Source organism: Littorina saxatilis, unplaced genomic scaffold, assembly GCF_037325665.1.
Source record: "Littorina saxatilis isolate snail1 unplaced genomic scaffold, US_GU_Lsax_2.0 scaffold_415, whole genome shotgun sequence".
Lineage (NCBI taxonomy): Eukaryota > Metazoa > Mollusca > Gastropoda > Littorinimorpha > Littorinidae > Littorina > Littorina saxatilis.
In genome coordinates this window covers 80,765-107,078 of record NW_027129299.1, presented here as the reverse complement: position 1 = coordinate 107,078, position 26,314 = coordinate 80,765, and positions in this window count along the sequence as shown.

Genomic DNA, 26,314 nt, shown 5'->3' with positions numbered 1-26,314 from the left:
ATCCATGTCTAATGTAAAACTGTAACAGTCTGTAGTGACACACATACTTCTTTTTGTGAAACAGATTGGGCACCAGCTTTGGAGGTTCTCTTGGGTTTACTTTTAACCTCTCAGCCGCTAAAGGATAATCATTATGTAGATCATGAAGTGATAGTGGATAGTCTAAGTCAACTTCTAGTATCCATCCCTTTCGACTGTCTGGGCCTGCTTTTAATATTGTCAGCACAACACATTGTGAAAATGGTCCTGAATAGATCTTAAAGTTCCGAAGTGGAAGCGTCTGACACATTGCCCAACCATACAAATTGTTTGCATCTAGATACATGATGTAATTAGAAGGTTTCATAGGATCAAAGTCGTCCAAGTATTTGTTGTTGGCTTTGCAGTAATTGTGTGAAGCCATACTGATTCCTCCACGTAGTCCATTTTCAATCATCTGAAGTGTAGGTAGATCTGATAGCAAGTCAATCTTTACTCCTGTAAATCTAAGAAATGCATCCCAGCTCATGCCTGGTGCAGATATGTAATGTGAAGGATCTAGATTGTAGTGCTTCATACATGTTCTTCTGTAATTCTCAAATATATCTGCAAGTAAACAAACATCAGCCAACAAATATTGATCATGATAATCACCCATTGTATTACATCCTAATTTATTCCATGCAGTCTTAGCGTGTTCATAGTCTTCGTCACTTATACCTTTACCCTTCAGCCGTGAGAAGTAAGCATCCTTTGGTGGTAACTCATCTTCATCAAACCTCTCCCACGAATCCATGTATTCATATGGATAGACTCCCTTTCTAACTAAGTCACTGTCAAAGTACTTACATGTGATTGGGAAAGCAGTTAGTGATGAAGATAAAGACTCAAGTGTTCCCATCAGATGTTGAGCAGAATCGTAGAAGTGTAAACTATTCAGAGTAAAGGCCATGTACTTTTCTGAAGACTGCGCAATGCATCTTGCTTTGTATTCATCAGTTACTGCCTGCATGATCAGATGTGAATCATAACCGCGCAAGTTATGGAAGAAGATTGGAAGCTTCCAAGTCTTAGGATCAAACTTTAATTGTAGATTACATTTGCTGTGTGCTGCTCCTCGGAACTGCCCACTTACATGATCATGATCTCTTACTATTGGATTGTCTGTGTTTGGTGTTAGACTTTGTTCGCATATCCAACACTGTGTGGTAGAGTTAAACTGTTCTTGGTCTTCAGGTTTCATAACAATGTCTGAAAGATTCAGTTGTTTGGAGCAGTCATTTCGCACTTGGTTCATTTGCTGTAAGAAGTTCTTTGCTGCATTAGGTCCTCTGTACAATTGCGGTTTAGAATGTTTACCATCTGAACTAACAACAATAAATGCATATGAACAGACTTGATGATTACTTAGAGTTACTGTTTTAGGTAGGTCTTTTGGTAAAGGTCCTTCATATGGCACAATGATAGATTCAAAGTCAGCATAAACAACATAAGGATTTTTCTGTAGTTTGCATACATTCTTAAAATACACTTTGCTGTCTGGCGGCGGTGTTGTTAACTTCACAACCGCATCATCAACGCTCTTACAATGTTGCTTGTGTATAAGTGCTGCATGAATTGATGGAATACGCAAGAGACATCGCCTACAAAAGTCTTGTTTACTATTGTGATTGCTTGTGCTCGCCATCAGTCTACTCATTGTACGAATCAAAGTGTAATGATATTTTACACCATCAGTCATTAGTAACATGTCAACATGGTTAGTATCACAATCACCAATCGTTGGTGAGTTCTTTGATATTCTGACTGGTTTCAGTTCATCTTCCTCATCCCACGTGTAAACATTTACGGTGATGGGTTTGTTTTGCTGTTCAAATTTGTCAATGCTTGTAATGCTGACAGGAAATTCAATACCAGTAAAGTTTAGTTTATTTCTGTATGCATGATAGTTAGACACTCTTTCTGCATTTTTCTTTACACTGTACAGTCTTGCCAGAACACACCACATAAAACATTTGTCATCATCATTCTTTATGTTCAGCACAGCACGTTTTTTGACAAGAGCAGGAGGTAAAGGTATGTAACTTCTACCTCTGATGGGGGCAAATTTACTTAGCTTCAATTCTATTTTTAGAATTTCACCTTCTGACCATCCGGATCCTTTCATCTTTGCATCCTCTGCAGCTTGCTCAAACCGTTTCATCATTTCATCTGCCCAGTTTCCATTCAATTCTGCCATAGAATTAAGTGCTAGTTGTCTGGTTGAAACATGAACTTCTAGCACCTCATCACTGACTGTTTTGTATTTTATTAAACTGACTATCTGCACTTTTACTGGAGGTTCAATCAACAAATTGTTTGGAATTTGTTCAATGGCGTCTTGCACACTGGACTGCACATTTTGAGGATCCGTTACTTGTAATTCAACGGTGTCAAATACTGCCGATAAAGATTCTAATACAGAGTCTTCCATCGCTGTGAGTTTGATTTTATAACTCAAAATAAAAATATAAATTAAAAAAATGAAGTTGCTTAGAATTCTTTCTCAGAGCTTCCATTTTTGTTAACACTATAAAATCTGAAATAAAAAATCATTTAACATTTGTACCACGTGGAACTAATTGTAATTCCTCTTTTACAAAGGCTCTTTGCGGTGCTGGTTCTCTCAAGTAATATATAGGTGGATTTGTCTCTACTACTCTCTTGATTTCATGAATGTCAATACTCCAGATTGGATCCGTTGCACGCTTCCTGCTGTCACCCTCAGCTTCACCGGGTGCATATAAATATCTGACTTTCTGATTGAAAGGTAGTAATGCCACTGGTGTTGTTGACTTTGGAGCAACAGGTATTGTTTTCTGTTTGATTGCATCAACTGGTCTTAACCCTGTAGCTTTAAATACCTCCAGATTCATTGCTCTAAGTACTGATGGTAATCTTTTGACCCATTCAGTGTTACGCAATTTACTTTCTGTGTCCAAAAATTCCTGATGGTACTGATATGAAAACAGTTTTTCTGCCAACTGTTTGTTAAAGCTCTCAACAATAGCCTGTGACCTGTGGTTTCCTGGAATACCTCTCTTCACTGTAACATGATGTTTTAACAGAAGCTGGTTGACAGCTCCTTTAAACTCCTTACCATCATCGCACTGAATCATTCTGGGATACTTTAGTGGTCCACGTCTGTAAATTTCTTGCAGGGCAACAGCTGTAGCTATAGCACTTTTCTCTGTCAACGGTTCAGCATCTTTGTATCTTGTTGCAACATCAACTACAGTCAGTGCATACTTATATTTCTTCCTTCTGACTGTGTCATGCGGTAAATACAGCAGGTCTATTTGATGAGTGTCATTCGGTTTAATGTTAACAAAGTGTGGTCGTGTAATTTTTCTTGGTGCAGGTAAATAGATCTGCCAAACTGCCTGCTTTGACAACCATTTCTTTGCTATATCTTGAGAAACACCTGCTGCGTCACTGAGCTTGTCAATAGCAGTTCTTCCTTTCCAGTATCCTTTTGGGGAATAATATATTTTAGATAACAAAGCATCACTCATGGTTTTTTAAATGACAGAATATTAAGATTTGACAGCACGCGCAATAAAGTAAACAACAGCCATACCAATAACAATGAAAACAATCTCGCCCACCTTCTGCTCTTCTGAAGGCTGATAAAAGTCACCCAGTTTTGGAGGAGCACTTGTCTTCATTTTCTTTCCAGTTACAAGATAGTATTCTTGAATGGCTGCATCAACATTGGCAAAGGTTTTGTTTGCATGTCCTTGCTGCCTGAGTTTATCATTCATAAAGTCTAACTGCGCAATTCGTTTCTTCTCGTATTCATCCTGTGCTTTCGCCAGTTGTTCCATGGCTTTGTTGTGCCTTTCCCTCTCTTCACCATTTTGCAGTTTAGAAAACAAATAGTTGCTGCCAGAAAATGCAAGCGCATTTACAATCGCACCTCCCACCATCATAACCAAGCTAGCCATTTTATTGTCTTACATGTTTATATTTTCTGGAATAATTCCTTGCTTCACCAGGAAGTCTTTTGTTGCAAAGGAAGCTGTCACAACACCAATTAGTTTAGCACCGTCTTCGAAGTCTAACTTTCCCAAGTCGGCTGGTTTCATTCTGAGGAGACTTTTACCCAGCATTGTGTAACCTACACTCAAGCCTCCAATCACTGCAGCGTGATAAACTAGATTAACTATTGTCTTTTCAGAACTCATTTTTATGTTATCAAAATTAAAATATTAAAATTATTCCATATGAAATGAATCCACTGCAGGTACTACTGTGGGCTTTTTTATTGTTTGTACTGCTTTGTTTGTTGGTTTTGGTGTTTCTGGTTTTGGTGTTTCTGATTTTGGTGTTTCTGACACTTTATATTTGCCTTGCCAAAGTTTGTAAAGCAAGTATCCACCTCCTCCAACAACAGCTGCTACAGCTACTTTTCTGTATGATAGAAATGAAGATTTTAATTCTTGATCAGTTTGTGTGACCTTAGTCACTTCAGGAATGTTTGGTGTCTGCTCAACTTCAGACATAATGTTCTGCTTTGCCTTTTGATTTAACTTTTTTTGTCTGTTCCATTCGGCTAGTTTTTTTCCTGCTTCTACTCTACCAGGTTTCTTTGTCACTGTGTTCACTTCTGGTATTTTCGTCTGCTCCACTGTCTGCTTCAACTGATCTGTCATCTTTTTTATTCTGAAAATTAATGTGTTTGAAAGTAATTAATCCAGCAACAAATGGTACTAATAAAGCACCAAATCGATAATACAGGTCACAGGCAAGAGATTCGAGGGACTTGGAAACAACAGGGTCATGAGTTAGATCATGTGTTAAGTCTTCCTCCGAGTCGAGAGGTGTAAAATGTCCAAAAATCTTTGTGTACAAACCTATAACAGTCTGTCCAATACTTCTAACCATCTTAGAACCAAGCACTGATTCATACCGTCCATGATACTTTTCTATATCTTCTGAGGAAAGATGTTGTACTTCTTCCACAGTTAACTGCTGCCCAAGGTAGTGTTTTGTTTTTCCACAAACAGCAAGTGAATACAATCTTTCTTTTTTATCAGGTATAGTCCTACTGTCACAGATTTCAATATCTGTAGCAGTCTGCATCAGCAATTCATCACAGTTCATTTTATTTTGATGCAGAATAAAATTAAAATCTAGTAATTAAACTTGAGTAAGAACTTAGGTAGGAACTTAACAAGAACTTAGGTAGGAACTTGAGTAAGATCTTAACAAGAACTTAGGTAGGAACTTAACAAGAACTTGAGTAAGAACTTGACAAGAACTTAGTAAAAACTTGAGTAAGAACTTGAGTAAAAACTTGAGTAAGAACTTGAGTAAGAACTTGGTAAGAACTTAGCAAGGATTTCTACAAACATACATACTGAACTGGTTGATCAGTTTTTAAAACCAGTTTCGAGTGCTTAGAAGATTTCAGATTATTCTTTATTCTTTCTCTCTCCTGTTTGTTTTCAATGACATCATTTTCTCGAAGGCACTCTTCAAAACTGTCACGGTCCTTTGAATAGAACAATGTTATTGTTTTGAGTTGCTCTCTAAAGTCTTTCAGAACTGCATTGTATTTTTGTGTTAATATCCAAACTGATATTAATGCATGTCGTCCACTGAATGCAAGCTTTGCTAGTGCACTTTTCTTTCTAACAATGTCACGTTCTGCTGCACAGTCATCAATAATAAACAGTGTTGGCGTGTTCTGAAAAAGATCGAAATAATGCTCCAAGCAAACATTTAGACGATCAGAAGGATTTACAATAAATATATTTTGATCAGACCATATGAATTTTCTCTCCTTGTATGTTCTGTTATGCTTTATGGTTGGACAGAATATGACTATGTGTTCAAAGTGATTTATGTAAACAGTCTGTAATAAATCCAAAACATATCTTGTTTTGCCGCAACCTGTTGCCCCACAAATCAAAGAACAGTGTGGATCTTTTGGAAGAAAATCTAGATACTTCATTTTAACACGTTCAATAAACAATATCCTGTAATCTGCTTTCAGAGATGTTTAACTGCGCATCTGACACAACAAACACGTAGATCTTAACTGATTTACTACTACTCCCTACTTCCTTTTCAATTTGTATTGTGATTCCTTCTGATCCGTTTTCAATTCGCCTTCCACTTCCATGCAGTTTGTTGTCGTCAGTTGTTCTGAGATCCAGCCATAACGCATATTTATTTGTTAAGAAATCTTCTACGCCAACACCGTGTAAATGTAGATCTTTAGCCACAAGATCAGATGTTGGGTCTTTCAATCTTCCTCCAGTAAAGTACTTTCTTGCTTCATCATAGTGTTGGTATGGCAGCATGCCAGATGCAAATATTTGGTTTGGCTGCCCTTCAATTGTGCAATATACTCTATTGATTAGTGGATTGTAAAACTTTTCTATTTGCCTTTCATATGAATCTTTTGGTTCCTCAAACAACATAAGTATTCCCTTCATTGACCTAGCTGGTGTATTCAAGTTAATGTTCCAGATTGGATCAGCCTGGCTTTTTGAAAGTGTACTGTGATTCAACACTCTTTCATAATAGATAGGCAGCTTAGAACTGTACTGATTTTCTATAAGTCTAGCCAGTTCAGGATGGTTTACAACATCAAACTCTAAAGAAATTCCAGACACCTTATACTTTGCTTCCGGGTCTTGTGAAAGCATAACACGATCATAACTATTGAAAGTCAGGTCGTATGACAGCCTGTCACGCAATGCTCCTTGATAGAAGGGAGGATGTGAATTTATGAGTTCAAAGTCAAGTGGAATACAAAATTTGTTTCCAAAAGCAACATTGACAGCGTTATCTTTTTTGTTGTCAGCTTTATCTCCTGCTCCTATTCTAACTTTTATCCCATTGTCTGACTGAATCCCTTGAAACACTCTGTTTTTCTTTTCATTGTCAGTCAACCAATTATCTGCATAAACTAAAAATACATCTGCATTATTCAATGACATCACTTCCCGCCCTTCCAGTTTGACAGTAATCTTCCTCACAATTGCTCTTCCTACATTATAAGCCAAAGTCCTATTTGCATCTGAGCCAGATTCTAATTCTAATTTGAATGATAGTCTTACAGTGCCTGGTACAATAACATCGTTCTTACCTAGATTAGGAAACCTAACAGTAAGTATTTCATTCTGATCAATAGTAGAAGGATTATTTGTGACTATAACTGTTTGCCTTATTCCTTTTACCCCGAGAGGTTCTTTCAGCCTTCTGTAAGGATCAAGAACAGAACCGAACGATTGTGCCATCTTTTTTTATTTTCAAAATAAAAAATAAGTTACAAATGGCAGAAGGTGGATTTGAAGATTTATTTGAGCCAGCGGACGACATGAGCGAAGCAATCCCTTTGGTTCCCTACCATCATTCACTGCATTATGAGGTGGCACGACATGAACTTCTGGAAGGTAAAGTTAGAGATTTCTACAAAAGTTTAGGAGAAGAACCTGATGTTTTAGATCCAAACCAGTTCAAAATGGAAGCAAATCATTTATATACAACTAGCGATAAAGGAGAAAAAGTCCAACTTACATATAAATCTAATCCTGCTAAGTTTCTATCAAAAGTTTCACTAAAACAAAAACTTACTGCTAATAGACTTAGGCAATTAGATATTGTGCCTAGCACACGGTCATCATCTTCCCATGTTGTTTCCTTACTTCAACAAGCAGAACTAGGACTACCAACTGCTACTCAAATAGAATCTGTTCCATTGCAAGATCTTAATAAACTTGCAGATGAGGCTGATCAACTTATACAAGAGATAGAGACTTCTTTTTCTGAGGAAACTTCACTGAAGACTCCACATGAACTATTACCTATGAGAGAAATAGAAGCCCTTAATCAATCACTACAAACCATCAGAGGTGAAATAGCAAATAATCTGTCAAAACTAGGTCAGCTGGATGAAGATATAAACAAAGAGAAACAAAAACTTGCTGATGCTGATGATTTGAACCTAGAACAAGAAGTAAAAAACAGAATTTCTAAGCGTTTAAAAGATTTGCAGGAGGAGAAAGCCATAAGGTTAGAAGTTCTAAGTAACAATAGAGAACAACTGAGAACACAGGTCAGCAGAATAAAAAATACAATTCAAAGAATCCTTTACGAAGACACAACTCTTGCTGAAAGAATTAGAACGCTTTTCAGAGAGCAGGGAATCACAATAGCTAGTATATTAACTGCGTTAGGATTTGCAATAAGCACATTAGTGTTAACACTCACAGGTGGCACTGTCACACCTCCACCTTCACCTTCACCTTCATCTCCATCTGATCCGGGATGGGTAAAGAAACAACTCAAACACATTGCAGAACTATTAAAGAAACTAGCAGCAAAAGCTTTGGATGCACTTCCAGGAATCATTGGTTCAATTGTTAGCTGGCTGTTATCTTTTGCAGGTAAAGTTGTTGGTTTCATGGCTGAACATCTCTGGACTCTAATAGTTTTAATTGCAGGTGTTCTGCTAACGAGAATAAAGCAAAAGTAAGCCTACACCCACTCCACCAATTACTAGAGCAGTCTTCTGCGATTCATGATCATCACTAATACTAACAGCTTGATCATCACTAGTGACAGAATGATCTTCACCTGCAGCGTGATCTTCACTTGTCACGCTTTGTTTCTGTTCATTGTGATATGGCTGTAGCATCGTTCTGATTTCTGAATTCAGTTCTTCACCCTTTCCAAGCGGCTGGGTGTCACTAGCAATAATGATTTCATTGTTATAATTTGTTATTGTTCCAATCTGCAGCTGGAGATCAGAAGGTAACATGTAAAGGCCGTTACCAACAGCAAAGTCAACTTTTGATCTTGCATAACGGAGAGAGTCTTGATACCTTTTGATGCTGGAAGGCAGATCAACTGCAGAGTTTATGACATCTTCTAAATTTGATAACAACTGTTTCTGTGCACCAAACCCTGTGCTTGTTCTCATTATGTTTGATCGTGTCTGTGCCTGCGAGCCTAGCAAGCACCACGCATATGTTCGGATAGATTCATTGATCCTTTCAACACCTGATCCAGTGAAACCTTTGCCGGTGTCTAATATAAAAGTAGTCCATGCATTGTGGTGCTCTTGTTCTATTGATCCTAACTGTACCTGCACATTTGAAGAAAAAGATGTATGACCTGGCCAGTAATCAAAATTATACCTCCTGTGGACACCCCATAAATATAGTGTTCCCATGCCATGGTTTTTGTCTTGCTTTTGCCTAAAGTCGGTCTTAAAATCTATATTGAATTCATTGCAGAGACGCTCATACACTTTCATGTTTATCCTATTGTTGAATGGGTTCCAGCTCTTTTCATGCGGCATTGGTGCCTGAAGTTCAGACAAGATTCTCCTGCACTGATAGTAAACGTGAAATGTGTACACACACTTTGTCAGTAAGTTTGAATTATTCATGTGGTCTGCATAGGACACTCCACATCCTGTGGTTGCACAGAATATTGCAAAGTTTAACTGATTCTGATAGAACTGAATTGGGTGAGAGTTCCACATCTTTGGAACACTATCATTTTTGATTGGGGGATTTAGGTAAGAATGGAATGGGTCAGGCACTTTAACGCGAATGGATTGTGTTTCTGTTACAGCAAAGTCCAACTCATGGAAAGAAATAGTCTTTGGATTGTAATATGGTCCAGTTTTGTATTTAACGTCTTTGTTGAATTTATACTGACTCATTTTTGTTGTTGAATAAAAAATGTTTATCACACTAACAAATGTGAAGACTAGTGTGCCAGTTAAACTTGCAAACCCTATCAACAATCAAAATGGAGGAATGAAAGTTGCACTGCATGAAATTATGTACAAGGTTACTTGGTATAATATCAGTAAAAAAAAGGCTAACAACTGGGTTAGAATTAATGGTAAAACACATTCTGTAGAAGATGGTTACTATGACTTCTGCACTTTAGAGAAAGAATTGTTTGCTCCAGTAGGTATTACAGCGAGTTTAAATCATGCAAGTCTCATTGCTACTCTTACTATGCCCAAAACTAGAGAAGTAAACGTTGAGTTTCCAACCAAACTCCTTGATATGCTTGGAATTACAAATTTATACAAGGGAACACGTCCCATTGACATGGATGTTAACAGTGTACTGTTTGTTCACATGAGAGAGCTTAACACATCCTATAATCTGTTTAATGATCAGCGTTCTGATCTGCTTAGGATTCTTCCACCGAGTGATGCCTCTTTTTGTAAAATGCACGTGCCAACATTTAAGACACTTCAGTTCAAGGACTTGGAGGAAGGGTGTCATGAATTCCTACACATTGATCTGAAAAATCAAAGTGGACAACCAGTTGATTGTTTGTTTAACATTACATTGGAAATAGTTCCATAAAATATTGAGTATTAAAATGTCGAGTGGACCTACAATAGCTTATCCTGTTGCATGTTCAACTATAGAGTTGAAAGATTTAGCAGACGCTATCGACTTTGAGAGCAATGCTGAAGTTGGTGCAGTGTATGCATTCGAGTTTACAGACACTGGTTATTACAAGAGAAAGGAAATCGACGATGAAAAGAAACCAAGATTCCTCAAACTAGGTCAAATCCGTGATGTTAATGTACCTGATCCAATTGTCGATGACACATTCTACATGTGGAAACATCAGAATAAAAAATGGGTACTTAGTCCTGTTATCAAAAAGATTGACTGGGAAATGAAGTTTGAATTTGTGAGTCCATACACTCTTGTTGGAAAAGACGACACATTCCGTAAGTCAATCAATGCTAAACCACTAATTGTTAGCCTTGTTCCTGCGATTAACAGCAGGGGAGAAGTTGCAGTTAAACCTTTCCATAAGAACAACTATCTCATTCACAGAAAACAAAGTGTTGAAAAGGACGCTGACACCATTGTCGATTTTATACCCAAGCTTCCAATAGGGCAGAATGCAACTATGATATTTGATATAGTTGTCAGGAAAAGGGAAGAAACCACAAACACTGTTCTAATGAGAGGAATAAATCTCAACTGGAGACCATTAAATGTTGAAGAAGTCAGAGTATTTATTGCTGTTCAAAAGGATTCTAACACAATAAAAAAACAGACGTCAAACCAAAATGTTGTTGTTAACGCAGATATAAATAATTTAACAGAAATAAGAAGTATTAATCTTACTTATCTTGATTTGATTGCTTTCTACTATACAGATAAGGTGTTAAGCAATGAACAGCTTCAAAGCTTAGCAGAAACACTGGCCAGTGAGAATTAAGATAAATATTTTATATTTTGCATTAAAAAGATGACTAGCAGTGTGAAGCTTTATCCTAATATTGATGAAAGTGCAGCAGAAAGTCAACAATTCAGACTGGCACACATTAGTAATATACAAAAACAACTAGAAGATGAATTAGAAAAATATTCTCGCGCTAGACGTAAGTACTCAACAACTTACAACAGCCTTTCTAATGCCAGCACTGGTTCTACTATCCTTGCATCAGCTGCAGGTGTAACGGGAACAATTCTGTTAGCTACCGGAGTAGGGACTCCAGTTTCTCTAATCCTAGGTGGTGTGGCAGCAGCAGTTGGTGGTTTATCATTTATAGCATCAGCTATAATGAAAAAAATTGTGAAAAAGCTTGAAAAACACGAATCCATTTCCACTCTTGCATCATCAAAATTGTCTAGCCTAAAACTGTCTATCAGTAAAGCACTTGAAGATTCAAAAGTTTCTGACGAAGAATTCAAACAGATACAAACAGACTTTGATGACTACAAAAGTAAGAAAGCAAGTATTCAAACAAAAACACGAGCTGAATATAACAAGCCACTCGATATAGAAGATCTGAAAAAGCAGTTTTTAAAAAAGGGGATTCAAATAGGACGGGAAGAAAAAGTAAAAATAGAATCACTTGTAAAGAGTTAACTATTCGTTTAGACAGTCACATTGCATGTATCAGATATAATTCTAACAGTGAAAGAACATATGAAGTAAAGTTTGTAAATGAGAGAGCGTATTGAGCTTAAGAATGTTGTATAAGAGAAAGGGAGAATGTACGTTCTGGGTTACTGATTCCGACAGACCCGGCATTGGTTCAAAACAACCTTACTTTACTGTATTTTTTTTTGTATGGATTTATGCAGTATTTTTCTGATTTTGTCGCATGTTTCATTTTAGTAAAAGTTTAGTCCAGAAGCCTATTTTGCGTTAATATTTAGGGTCTGTCGGAATCGGTGAGCCAGAACGTACATTCTCCCTTTCTCTTCTTCTGCTTTAATATTATGCACTGCTTAGTTAATTCCCTCTTGGGCGAGGGCTGGATGAAAAAAGATCTTTGCTGTATCTACTCCATTACCCTCGAAAAATAAAGTTGGTTCGTTCGTTCGTTCGTTCGTTCTCTCTCTCTCTCTCTCCTTCTCCCTCTCCCTTCCCCACCCAACACTGACACACAATTAGGCACATAAAGTTATGTCTGAAAAAAGGGAAGGTTGGACAAAATTGCAAAAGTCTTGTTTTCTTTATGAAAAGGTCGAAAATAGGCACATAAACATTATAGTTAAAAAGGAGGTTGCTGCGGGTTGCGCAAGTGGGTCATTTGGACGGTTATGACGTCACAGCATTACCGGAAAAGTTAAAATTCTTGTAAAAAACCCAAATATGGTCATGTAACATGTCATTTTGTAGGGTTTTGTGAGATATTTCACATGGAACAAACCGATTTGCAATAATAATAGATGCGTTCACAGTATTTGCTCACGCAAGTCCTGAATGCCGTGAACAGATAATAAAGTTAAGCTGTGTAACTCTAATGACCAACTCGGCACACGAACTTTAAGCATATTCTTAGTAGCACATCATCTTGCGGACTTTATCATTATAAAGAAAAGAACATGAAAAACAAAAACATCTAACATTATCATACAATATGCATAATGTAACACAGCAAAAAGACAGCAAGCTGCTTGCGCGAATAACAAATAGTACCATATATATATACAAGACAAGCGTGTAGGCTTACTCACGGTACCCCTCAATGTCCGGTACTGTCGAAGGCTGGCGAATAATGATAATGAACAAGGAGGGCGTCGTATGTGGAGTGGGGGTTAGGGAATGACCCAATGGAAATCAATAGTCTATAGAGTTTTGGGGAAATCTTGACCTAATCTCAGTGTCTCAGGGACATTTACATCAGTTAAGTCTGCCAATGGTAGCGCTTCTGAAAAGTGCTAGTTTCTCTGTCCAGAACTGCTCAAACGCATACAGTGTCAGTTTATACTTCCTCGAGTTCAAGGCCTTCAATTTCCTGCAGAGAAGCTGAGTTGGCACAGCCAATCCCCTTGCATTCCCCACAACAGCGTTAGGAGCGAAGACGACTTCAAGGAGTTGTTGCAGACCTGATCCTCCCATGAGGTGGCCGATACAACCCAGGAAGCTCATCTCTGTGTGGAAGCCCCCGAGGCGCAGAACAACGGAACGAAGAGGACTTTCGTGTGGTTCACAATCTACAATCGTTTGTGCCTTCCACCAAAGGGGTTGGTCAAAAGTGAGCACGGGTGTCACATCAGAACGTGCTGCCAAGGATGACACGAATTGCAGAGTGGAGAAGATGCAGCTCAGGTTTGTGGGATCCATGTCGATCATCGGAAGGAAAGTCACAGTGCTCTTGCCGGGATAGGGGCCATTTGAGACAGACTGCATCATTCTAGACCATCCAGGTCTGGGGGAGCGCAGAGGCCATGACAGCTTCCACAGCAGGTCCAGTTTCCAAGTGGCATCCTCCACCGACATGTCTCGCAGTTCGCTGTATTTAAATGACAAATCAGATGACACAGCTTTGTAGTATTGCACTGGAATATGACCTGCCTTTATGGTACTTACAGCAGTCACATTTCGCGGAACTGGTTTGAAAGATCTGGCTCCCGGAGTTGCTGCTGCAATAATTCCCATTCCATGAAAAGTTCCACTACCATCCAAGGTTCTGATGTTATGATCCACATTATCTGCTATAAATTGAATGCAGCTATTTGGTGTCATGCCAGCTAGATCTGTGCCTTGATTCACGGCAGCACACTGCTCAAAGATCTTGACCTCAGAATATGAAAGGCAGTACCCTAGCTTGTTCAAGTGATCAACTAAATACCTTGAACCAAACAGATGGTGAAGCTGGACAGCAAGCCCTATCTGAAGAGGTGCCATCACAATCCTTGGACATGTTGCTTGCACCAAAGCTTGTCCCAGCGATGCAATTTTCAGCTGTGGTTCCTTCTTCCTGTGCATAAGTGTCTGGAGAAAGAGCTTGACAGACTCGGGCAGATACTCAAGATTGTGTTCAAGGTTTCCGATTTCATCTCTTGTGGGATACTTGTCTTTGTTTGATTTCATCTCCCGGATGTCAGACATGATCAGTTTTGCAGCAGCTTCTACAATTCGCAGCTTCTCAGTCGTTGCATCCTCATCTTTTGGAGTTCTTGAAAATGAGTATAAAATGTCCGCTGCAGTAACACGGAAAGTTATGATGTTGGACTTGTTGTTGGTGCTGGTAATGATGATGGTTTTACCGAAATGCTGATCCAGCTTCCTTTTCATGTGTTTTTCAGAAAAGGGTTCATCACAATATTGTCCCATGTTTTCAAGTTGCAAAGGTCGCCTACAGTCACCTGTTCAGTTTCATTGTCCTCAAGATAGGAAATCACTCGGAGAAAGGCTTCTGTTCGAGTTGGATCTTCTGGTCGTCCTTTCGTCGTTTCTTTCGCCAGGGTATCGGGATGAGAGTTAAATGAAATTGGCACATTTTTCTTTGTTCTGAAATTTACATTACATTGATTATGATATACTGCATCAGCTGCATGCAGATCTGGTGCAAATTCAAGGCGACCTCGAACGATCTCTGCCCACTTGTCCCCTACACCTCGTTCTTGGCATGCTTGAAGAAGTTTAAGCTGAAAACTAAACGAACGTACAAAATACACATCTGGACATACTTTCTTTTCGTCATCTTCAAGAGCAGGCTGGCCACAAAACAAGCAGTCATGCGCAAAGTCAAATTTTTGCTGCTTCGAACGTAGGGTAGCCACATTCGCTGATTCCTCTGTTGTGCGTTTTCTATTATCACGGTTTATCGAGTTGGCGTTGCAGAACTCTTGCCTACACTCCTTATGTAGTCTCTGGCCTACTTGGAACGTCGGTGAAACATTACGTAACTGACTGGCCTTTTTAAGGCCTTTTACCCCCTTTTCAGTCTGGTGCACAGCTTGTTGTCCGTTCTGGATTGGCTTATTACAGATGACGCATGTTGGCTCAGGTTCATCTGAAAAATGCGGAAATTTACTATTAAAGCGGGATCATCTACTCGTACTCCCCTTCTAAACAAAAGCATCTAGATCTGTGCTGAGAACAACAACGATGACAACGATAAACAAGTCGCGTAAGGCGAAATTACTACATTTAGTCAAGCTGTGGAACTCACAGAATGAAACTGAACGCACTGCATTTTTTCACAATGACCGTAGTCCGCCGCTCGTGCAAAACGCAGTGAAACTGACGAGACTGTTTAGCGCGGAAGTGGTTTCGCTGTGCTGCATAGCACGCTTTTCTCTAACTCTCTTCCTTTTAACTTTCTGAGCGTGTTTTTAATCCAAACATATCATATCATGTTTCTGGAATGTGAAACCGACAAGGAATAAGATGATTTTTAAATCGATTTCGGAAATTTTATTTCAATAATATTTGTTATATTTTTAATTTTCAGAGCTTGTTTTTATTCCAAATATAACATATGTATATGTTTTTGGAATTAGAAAATGATGTAGAATAAGATGAATGTAAATTGGATCGTTTTATATAAAAATAAATTAATTACAATTTTCAGATTTTTAATGACTAAAGTCATTAATTAATTTTTAAGCCACCAAGCTGAAATGCAATACCGAAGTCCGGCCTTTGTCGAAGATTGCTTGGCCAAAATTTCAATCAATTTGATTGAAAAATGAAGGTGTGACAGTGCCGCCTCAATTTTACAAAAAGCCGGATATGACGTCATCAAAGCATTTATCGAAAAAAATGAGAAAAAATCCGGGGATATCATACCCAGGAACTCTCATGTCAAATTTCATAAAGATCGGTCCAGTAGTTTACTCTGAATCGCTCTACACACACACACGCACACTGACACACACACACACAGACGCACATACACCACGACCCTCGTCTCGATTCCCCCACAGGTGCACATATACTGAACACACAGACACACACACAGACACACACCAACTAACACTCACGCGCGCGCACGCGTCACACACACTAAGTTCGACATGAGTCACAAATGGAATGATTCTCTGAATAGGTTGCCGGTGGATTTGACTCCGTTAGCCAACCATACATTTTGACTCGTTTTTCACAGAAATTGAGTGAAATTACTCATAAAATGACACATAGCTTGCCTGCAACGTACTTTTATAACTCGCTAGACAGAACACAACTCATAGCAATGCAATTTTATATCATAAAGAGACTGTAACACAGGATTTTCACTCACCGAGATCTGCAGCGTCCGCACGTGCACTGGGTGCCGCCATTGTGTGTTATCAGCTCGCGCAGAAAATGTGTGGCTGGCAGCAAAGCGTAACGTACGGCAGGCGGAATATGCCAAAAGTCAGCAAACTTTCAAAAACAGTAAACTTTAAATCGATTTTTTTCTACCTCGCGTACCTTCCTTTTTTCTCCTTTTTACATATTGTGTTTGTGCCGTTCATCCGTACATAATGCAATTGGATTTGTGACTTTTGCTTTTTTGTCCAACTAGAAACAGTACTTTCTGTGCGGATGTGGGAGTACCTGTGACAAAAAGTGGTTGCAGCAGCACCCACACTACAACACTGAAAACGACGCCTTTCACCTGCTACCGGCGTTTCCATCTGAGTGAACGACAAGAAGAAGAAGAAGAAGGAGTAGGCCTACCTGTGTGTTATGTCAGTTTGTGTGCGTGCGTGCTCGTGTGTGGTAATGCATCTGAAGTTGGAAGGAGATTCCGGGACATAATACGTATGCCAGTGTATTCGTGCCTCTCTCTCTATCTCCTTCTCCCTCCCCCCTCTCTCTCTATCTCCTTCCCCCCCCTCTCTCTCTATCTCCTTCCCCCTCTCTCTCTATCTCCTTCTCCCTCCCCCCTCTCTCTCTCTCTATCTCCTCCCCCCCCCCCCTCTCTCTCTCCTTAACCTCCCCTCCCCCACCCCCCTCTGTCTTTATACTTCCTGACATTTTTGTACTGCACTCGTATTGACGTCATCTTCACAGTTGTTTATTAATATGAGTTATTTCTAATATGCTGACTGTTAGCAAATGATAACAAGGCATGTCGAGAAAAAAGATATCAAGCATGAGCCTTTTAGGCGAATGCTGATATCGTTTGTGAGACATGACTGTCACTTGGCATTTGCCAACAGTCCGCATATTAGAAATAACGGTTTTATTTCCGTTTAATTCGACGAAAACAAATTTCGAAGCGACCCCGCGAATTAGACAGAACAGCCGCAATGGGAACTGCCCGGAGCGCTCCTACCTGATTATGCCTGTCAGTCAAAGAATTCTCGTGACCTGGGTCAGCCAATCAAAGTAATACTCCTGACGTGATGAATATTCACAGATCAAATGCGTTTGACACACAACAATCTCACAAACCATGTTCAACATGCGTTTCGGTTGCTTCGCTTTTTCTTGTTGAATAGCGAGCGACAGATTTAGAACCGACTCAAGACGGATGGGAAATGACGTAAAGATACATTTGACGTAACGCGAGTGACGCAATTTCACTTGATTTTCCGAACTTAGGTAATTTAGATTTCAAGTGAGCGGGTCGGCATTTCACACTCAGAGGATGGGCGGTACCTTGCTGTTCCGTAAAGCACCCACCGACAAAACTCGCTTATCGGTATTTTTTTTTAGATAAAGAGAGTATTATCTGACAGCATTTGAAGTGTCATTCTGTAGAATAAATCACGCTGATATTGTTGATTTACATTTTTACTTTGTTTTGTCAATTTTTAGCTTGATATACAAAAAGGGTCCCTGCCTGAACGTTATAACATTTAACAGGTCACCTAGAATCCGTCCTGATAGGTCAAAAAGCCATTATATGGGGCACTGAATTGGTAATATGACTCTTACTCATTTGATGAAGATTCGTCAGGGGGTCTCGTCACAAGTTGTGAACGGCAAGCCAAGCTGTTCAAAACAGGTTGTTTTTCACGTGCTTATAAGGATAAATTATATGAATGACTCAAAACTATGCATTGATGTGGAACAAATTAATATTGATTTTGACCGCGGGTCTCCACTTTTGTAATGACTCTCTGTTCACATAAACAACACAATTCAAGTTATAAACTCGTATAGAATTAGATGCTTGTTTGAAAAAAGGCCGACACGATGTTGACAAGAAAAGGCTTTGTTTGTGATTACGAATCAGACCCAGGTTTTACGTTCTTGGTGTATGCGTGCAATATTATTTGTCTGGTTTTTGAGTTTTGTTTGTTATTCGAAATATTTTTTTTTTTTTTTTAGGAGAGCTCAAAATACTCAAATCATTTTTGCGACATTTTTGCTGTTTCATAAATAACTCTGTCGGTTTGTATGGGTTGTGAAAGAGTGAATACTCTTGCTTTTAGTGAGGCAAGCTTTCCCACGTGACATTAAAAGCCAGTCACCAGCGAGGGATGTGTCTGAAACACGTGGGCAAGGAGCACGCGTGGAAAGTTTGCCTCACTAAAAGCAAGAGTATTCACTCTATCAAAACACGTTCAAACCATACAGAGTTATTTCCGGAGTTCGTCTATTTAAAATCTGCAGTACGATGTGCAAAAGCCGGTTCAGTGTGCAAGTTTCATGGTCAATTTCAGACAGAAAAAAGCTTAGTTACAAAGAACATAATTGTGTCATTTGGTTGGACAAACAAACAAAACTGTTCAAATCCCGTTGAAAAGAATGTCATCTGTTATTACGTGGAATTTATCCTAAGTCTCAGTTCCGCTATGAGGCAGACTTAAAGATTCATCAAATGAGGTAGAAATGGAGAGAGTAAAAGAGCGGAAAACCGACAAACCTAGTTTTGAGTGACCTCATTCACGTACTCGTTTGACTTTCAATCAAACACAACAAAACTATATATTTTCGTATACAGGAGACAATAAGGAATACAGTATCACTTTGTTTTTAATTCAAATTCAAATTTTTCAAAAGTGAAAACAATCGGCAACAGGGATATTAATTATAATTTTGCAGTCAAAAAATCAGTCCATTTTATGTATGTATGTGTGTGTGTGTGTGTGTGTGTGTGTGTAGGTTTCTATATAATGATCAGCAACGCTAGCACAAATCACTGTCAATGTTTCATTGCCACATTTGGTGCCAACATTATGTCATAAGGGAAGGTTGCCTAATATGGACCACTTTTTGTTTCTTGCTAAAAACTAGCTTGTTTTCTTGCGAAGAAGTTTCATTTTGTGTTTGGTAGTCCTTCTCTCTTAGGTTAACCGTTAGGCCTAATTAGAGTGAATTATCTTTGATAGACATTCAGCAAAAATTAAATACAATAAAAATTGGATTTGTTTAAGGTGGTCCAAATTAGGCGACACACACGTACTTTAAGATTTTGCTATTATTTTGTGTAACTTGCGAAAAAGCGGACAAACACTCAAGTCCTTAATGGCAAAAAACCGCAGGACTTTTAATATCAATTTTACTACTTTGTGTTTGCAGTCGAAACTCGGGGTCAACACTGCTAAAATGTAACTTAACTGTCATATATAGGAACAATTTTTGTGTGATAACAGCTTTGGCTGTGGACGGAAACTAGTCCGTTTTAGGCGTCAAATTTAGAGTGAACGCTGCCAAAAGTGCAACAAAGATAAAAAGCCTAACGGTTTTAAGGTTTGTGTTTCTGGAACTATTTTGACTGTGACACGTGCAAGTTATCCAGAGACGGTGAATACAGTGAATGAAATTGTTTTTAGCGCTCTAGCACCGTTAGTTTGTCAGAACAGGGAGGTGGTCCATATTTGGAGCCAGTCCGGCATATTGGGCAACCGTCCCCTAAATATGAGTACGGAAACGTTTAACGGTTTCTTCTTGTTATGACGTCAGCGCATCACAATAACCGTCATACTTAAAACAAATGATATGCACGTTAGCCGTACACGTTCTCGCCTATATGACGCCTATCATCGTTACTTTGTCAGAACAGGAGGTGGTCCATATTATACTAGGCACAACCTTCCCCTAACTTGATTATCATCAGTCGTGCCCTCTTGAAACGGCTCACCGTGACACTTTCACAGTGTCCCTCGTTGACCCCCGGTCAGGATCACATATCACGGACTGGGCCCACTACCGGCGTTTTCCTGTTATGTTTACCCTTATCGGGCCAGGATCATCGTCTCAGTGTCTCACTCGGATACACACCGGACGCGACCTCAGCCAAGGGACATCACTCTGGGGATACAACAGGACGCGATCTCAAGGGACATCACTCTGGGAACACAACCAAAGAAGGTGGTTGCAGAATGAGAAAGTGACAGGGTCGAAATTGTACATTTCCGTCATCACAGAATGGGCAAGTTTGCTGCAGTGACATACTTTCACTAAGCGAGAGCTGTCTACAGTGCATTATCATGCTCTGTTATGTCGGAATATAAGCAGAATATGGGCCATCATTTAGACGGAATCAACTTTAGAGTTGGCAAGCAATGGCCGGTAAGCAGAATTGCATGTCTTCGGTTGTATCATAGCGGCGGTCTGCTCCTGTACATCGTGTCACCAGTAAAAATAAGCCGGGGAGAGAGAGATGAAAATACAAAACAGGATGCAGATATGGAACTAGCAGGTGATGGTTGTACATCGACTAATAAGTGAACGAGAAGTGTGAGAGAACTCAAGGGAATTCCATATTAGGGGACTCACACATACTTTGAGGTTTTGCTATTATTTTTTGTTTGCAGTAGAAACTCGGGGTACACACTGTTAAAATGTAACAAATACTGTCTTAGCTGTCATATATAGCCATTTTTGTGTTATGAAAGCTTTGGCTGTGGACAGAAACGAGTCCGTTTTAGGCGGCAAATTTAGGGTGAACGCTGCCAAAAGTACTAAAAACAAGTCGCGTAAGGCGAAAATACAACATTTAGTCAAGCTCAGTCGAACTCACAGAATGTCAGTTTGTCAGATCAGGAGGTGGTCCCCATATTAGGAGCCGGTCCATATTAGGAGCCTTTCCCCTACTTTCTTTTGGATCGGCGGAGAAAGCTTCTCTGCAGTTTGCTGAGTAAAATTATTAAGGGCTTGCAGCCGATTTCAAGTCACTTGCCTTATGAATTTAAAAAAACATATTTTTGTGTTTGTGTATTTGTTTGTTGTTTGAAGACATTTGCAGGGGCGGGGTTGGGGAGAGGATGCCTTCCATATTGGCTTTTTGAGTCATCTCAATTCTCATGTCAAGTCCAAATCAACAGTGCGTGCGTGGTAAGGTAACTACGTGCAATGCATGTTGACGGCCCCCCCGGGCCGGGTGGGGTGAAATGGAAATGGGACGGGATCTTGTAAGCTGTTGTGTGTTTAAGGGCTTGCAATTCTTTCAGGTGAATCCGTTCAAGGCCTAACTCCTGTTTTGGGGGTCACAATGTTTCCGTCTACGTCTATTTTTCCCCCTTTCCTCTTTCTTTTATTTTGAAACTTTCCAGAGTCATTGCCCTGAGACTTGTTTTCACCGAGCTTGGAGTCAGACCTTATTCTTTCTGGCTTTTTTTCCCCCTTAAATGTCCGAATTATTGGAAGTTTTTTTTGTGGTCACATTTGCCTAAGTCCTTGTATTCTCTCTTGAGAAAACACATATCAGAATTCAAGCGTCATTCTGAAGGTCAAAGCCACTGTAAGAAACGCTCGTGGAACTAACTTATTTTGGGTTAAACAATTTTATTTAGCAAACTTACATACAACAAAGCCGCAGTACAATCAATTAGTAAACGGAGCACAACAAGCAAAGCTTATAAACGTGCTCTTAAAAGCAATATGATAACTTATTTTGCCGTTCAATGCATTTTATTTTACACTTCAAATAACCCTGAAACTCGACAATATCACGCCCTAGCATCGGCGCCCCCTAAAATCAGCTGCAATGCTAGGCTGCACCCAAAACTTGCTACAACAACAACATACGCGTGGTATGTGTCGCTACAAAATTGTCTCTGGCGCCTTTATAAGATTGTATTTCAAAATGAATACTATGGTTTAGGAAGGGTAAGATGTTGGTTGAACCTGCCTTTGTTTCAATTTTTACTCAGATGCGAGCTCACGCGCCAAGAAGGCGTGTTTGTGTGGATTCTACAACCTTTTTGTTCAAAATACTAACAATTGTGTCTTGTCGACCAGAATTTATGAAAATTTGGGAGATTTTTGTAGCAAACTTATTCATTGCTGTGTGAGTGACAGAAATATTACGGTCCGGTGTGCTGTATTTCTAACACAGTAGCCAAACACATGCAAGTACTTAAGACTTTGCTGGCTGCGGGCTGCAATAAGGGGTGGCTGCATGTTGCAATAGTTTACCGCTGAGTTGCGGCTGGGGAGGGGGGGGGGGGGTGGAATAGATTCTGTTTACTCTAGTTCCTCCCTTTTTTCTTGGCGTAGGTTGTAGGTTGCAATCCATTCTCAACAATTAGAATTATAAGTCGATTCGAAATTCCTTTTATAAGTCAGCAGACCCTTTGCACAACGTCAGTGTAAATGTATACCCCAATGACTGCTAAGGATATACTTTTTTCATAACAAAAATATTTCTATTGTGAGAGATTTGTATGAACTTGTACTCCGTATTTTGCTGTCTTTCACTAACAATGTTTAATTAGTTACTTGATATGTATATAAATTAGACAATGAGTTATGGAGTTAACAGGAAAAAATATTTGTCTACCTGTTTTTAAACACAAAACTGCATCTGTATTTGTATAACATACTCACAAACTATCACGAAAGCTGATTGGCCGGTAAATATTGGCATCACCGGGCAGAACGTTTAATTTTTCGATCTACTTAATTCTTATTATCTACAAATTAATCGACCCAAGAATCATCGAAATGTAAGGTGACATTTCTATAAAGAAGCTTGTAAAATATGATTTCATTGCTCTCACTGGTTTGCGAGATACGGAGGTATAGAGAATTTTATATATCCTTAGCAATCTTTGGGCAGTATATGTTTTGTGAGTGAGTGAATGCAAGTATTTTCTTAATTGGAGATTCTTACTACTATTTATGTTAAAAGAAACTAACGTAAATCTACCTCCAATGTGTTAGGTAGGTATGGGTATGCCTTTTCATGTGAATGTATTCGCTTACACTGGGGATGCTCACACTAATTGATAGCCTGTGTACAAAGAAGAAGAGGAAGACATCCTCACCGACCTCTCCTCCTGCATGTTCTTCACATGTTACCTTAACCAAAGTATTTTTTGTGTCTTATCATTCTAAAATGCACCCGATAGAACTTGTTTTAGCATTCACTAGTAAATTGGCAACTTTTCATGTCATCATGTGTGCACTCTTCCGTCCAAAAGGTCAATATTGCATGTTTTAATTGCTAAACGCACTGTTGCAGCACGCAGCCGACAATTGTTGCAGCATGCAGCCTGCTGAGAAGCCGTGTGTGTTGCAGCCCGCAGCCGGCAAATCTTGAGTGTTCATAGTAAAAATTCAAATTCTTGGGAGCGGATGGACTTTGGGCAATGAAACTTTATCTACATGGAGATGAATGAATGCTGATGCACCAGAGAACACAACAATAGGTTATGACAAGTACAGCATGTGTATTTTAGGCTTTTAAACCTAGTGTTGAGTATAATGTACGGCTAGCAGCTCAATCAACAGACCACAGCACTTATTTAATGCTTTCTTTCGATAGAAAATATAAGCGTACATTTACTTTACACCTTATGCTGTGTTTACCAGCAGAAGTTGCAATGAATAATGCATTGTGAACGGAACCAAAACAAGTTTTTCCAGGAGACTTACCGTGCGTGTTTTCTTATTGTAGCAAGTTTTGGATGCAGCCTAGCAATGCAACTGATTTCGGGGGGCGCCGATGCGGCTGGGGCGTGAAGATAACCTAAACAATAAGATGTGGTATGCTTACAGACTTCTTTAAAACAAGAACATTTTTGATGTGTGTGTGTGTGTGTGTGTGTGTGTGTGTGTGTGTGTGTGTGTGTGTGTGTGTGTGTGTGTGTGTGTGTGTGTGTGTGTGTGTGTGTGTGTGTGTGTGTGTGTGTGTGTGTGACAGAGACAGAGAGAGGGAGAGAGAGGAAGACAGAGAGACTCAGAGAGAGAGAGAGAGAGAGAGAGAGAGAGAGAGAGAGAGAGAGAGAGAGTAAAACAGAGACAGAAACAGAGAGAAAGAGAGAGACATAGATGCAGAGACAGAGACAAAAACAAGCGGAGAGACAAAACACAGACAGACGTGTGTGTGTGTGTGAGTGTGTGTGTGTGTGTTTGATTGTGTGTGTGTGTGTGTGTGTGTGTGTGTGTGTGTGTGTGTGTGTGTGTGTGTGACAGAGACAGACTGAGAGAGGGAGACAGAGAGAGAGAGAGAGAGAGTGAAACAGAGACAGAAACAGAGACAAGTGTTGACCTTAACGGGGTCAAAAAGCCGCCCTTGGTAATATGGGGGTGGGACACGGAGACAGACAGACAGACAGACAGACAGAGGGAGGGAGATTATTTTTTAAATGAATAAATTATACAAAAATTAAAGTAAATAAATACATTTAAGAAAGAATTAATAAAAAAAAATAAAAAAATTGACCGAGCTCTTTACACGTGGTGACATGGTAGACAAACAAACACCTGAAACACGGACAAACAAGCAGAGCAAATCCAGTAAGCACCCTTTACAAGGTGGCTTAACAATCCAACGCATGTTCGCATGCTGTCAGTGATAGAACGAGACCCGAAGGGAAGTAACTCATTACCGCCTCTTTCCAAAGTAAATGACGTACACACTTTTGCGCCACTTAACCTTCACAGTACCAATGATATTACTCATGAACGGCCCATACTTTCTAAAGAAATATTCAACATAAAAATTATCCTTCTACACAACTCACGCCATCCAAATAGAAATAAACAAAGTAAAATGCCTTCTTTAATTCAAAAGTGGGTCGTCCACAACCCACCACATATAGACTGTGTAGTTCAAATGACCTCACTATTTATTTACGGAATAATTCTTCAAAAATCAGTCGTTATGAAGGATCTATGGTGTTTGAGATTTACATGAAGTCTCGATCAAAAATCCATGTCCCACCCCATATTACCAAGGGCGGGCTACTTGACCCGTTAAGGTCAACACTTATTTTTGTCATGCTGTCAGTGATAGAACGAGACTCGAAGGGAAGCAACTCGGAGTTCTGGGTGCGGGAATTCCCGCAAACGAATGAGTCTGTCAGTGGGTTTCGTCCCCTGGCTCGGTTTGTAAAAGCGTTAAAAGCTAATATCTTCCGTTTGACTACCGTTAGGAATGTAATTTTTTGCATACACCCGTCTAACCCTATTCCGAACAATTTCACGAAATTTGAGCTTAATTGACCCAGAGATACAAGTCTTACCCGACATACACCGACCGACCGCCCGCCCGCCTCAAACAAACAAACAAACAAACAGACATAGCAAATCCAGTAAGCCCCATTAAAAGCCCCATTATTCTAATGGCGGCTTAAAAACAAGAGAGACAAGACACAAACAGCCATGTGTGTGTGCGTGTGTGTGTGTGTGTGTGTGTGTGTGTGTGTGTGTGTGTGTGTGTGTGTGTGTGTGTGTGTGTGTGTGTGTGTGTGCAAAACATTAAACAAAAAAAACCGAACGTATTTTAAATTGAAAACTGATGTACACATTTTCCGATATTTTATAAGGCTATTTTATGACGTCACATTTGCCCGTTTGCAAAAGATGAGGTCTCACTGCCACGGCCACATTTATTCGTCAGTTTTGACTAAAAATTTGTATCACACAATCTTTTACCTGGTCCGGACTATTGGGTTGCAATTCTACATGGAATCTTAACAATTTGTTCATGACTTGTTCATTCAAAATTTGCCGATTTTTTCACTTTAAAAAAACAAGAAGGGCAAAGCCCATACGACTCACATGCTTGACCTCGACCTTTAGGGTAACTAAACCTAGCAATGACATCATACACTAAGAACTGCTTTACACATTTTTCCTACCAATATACATGTGACCTTGACCCAAGGTCAAGGTCATCCAAGGTCATGCAACACAAAGCTGTTAATTCAAG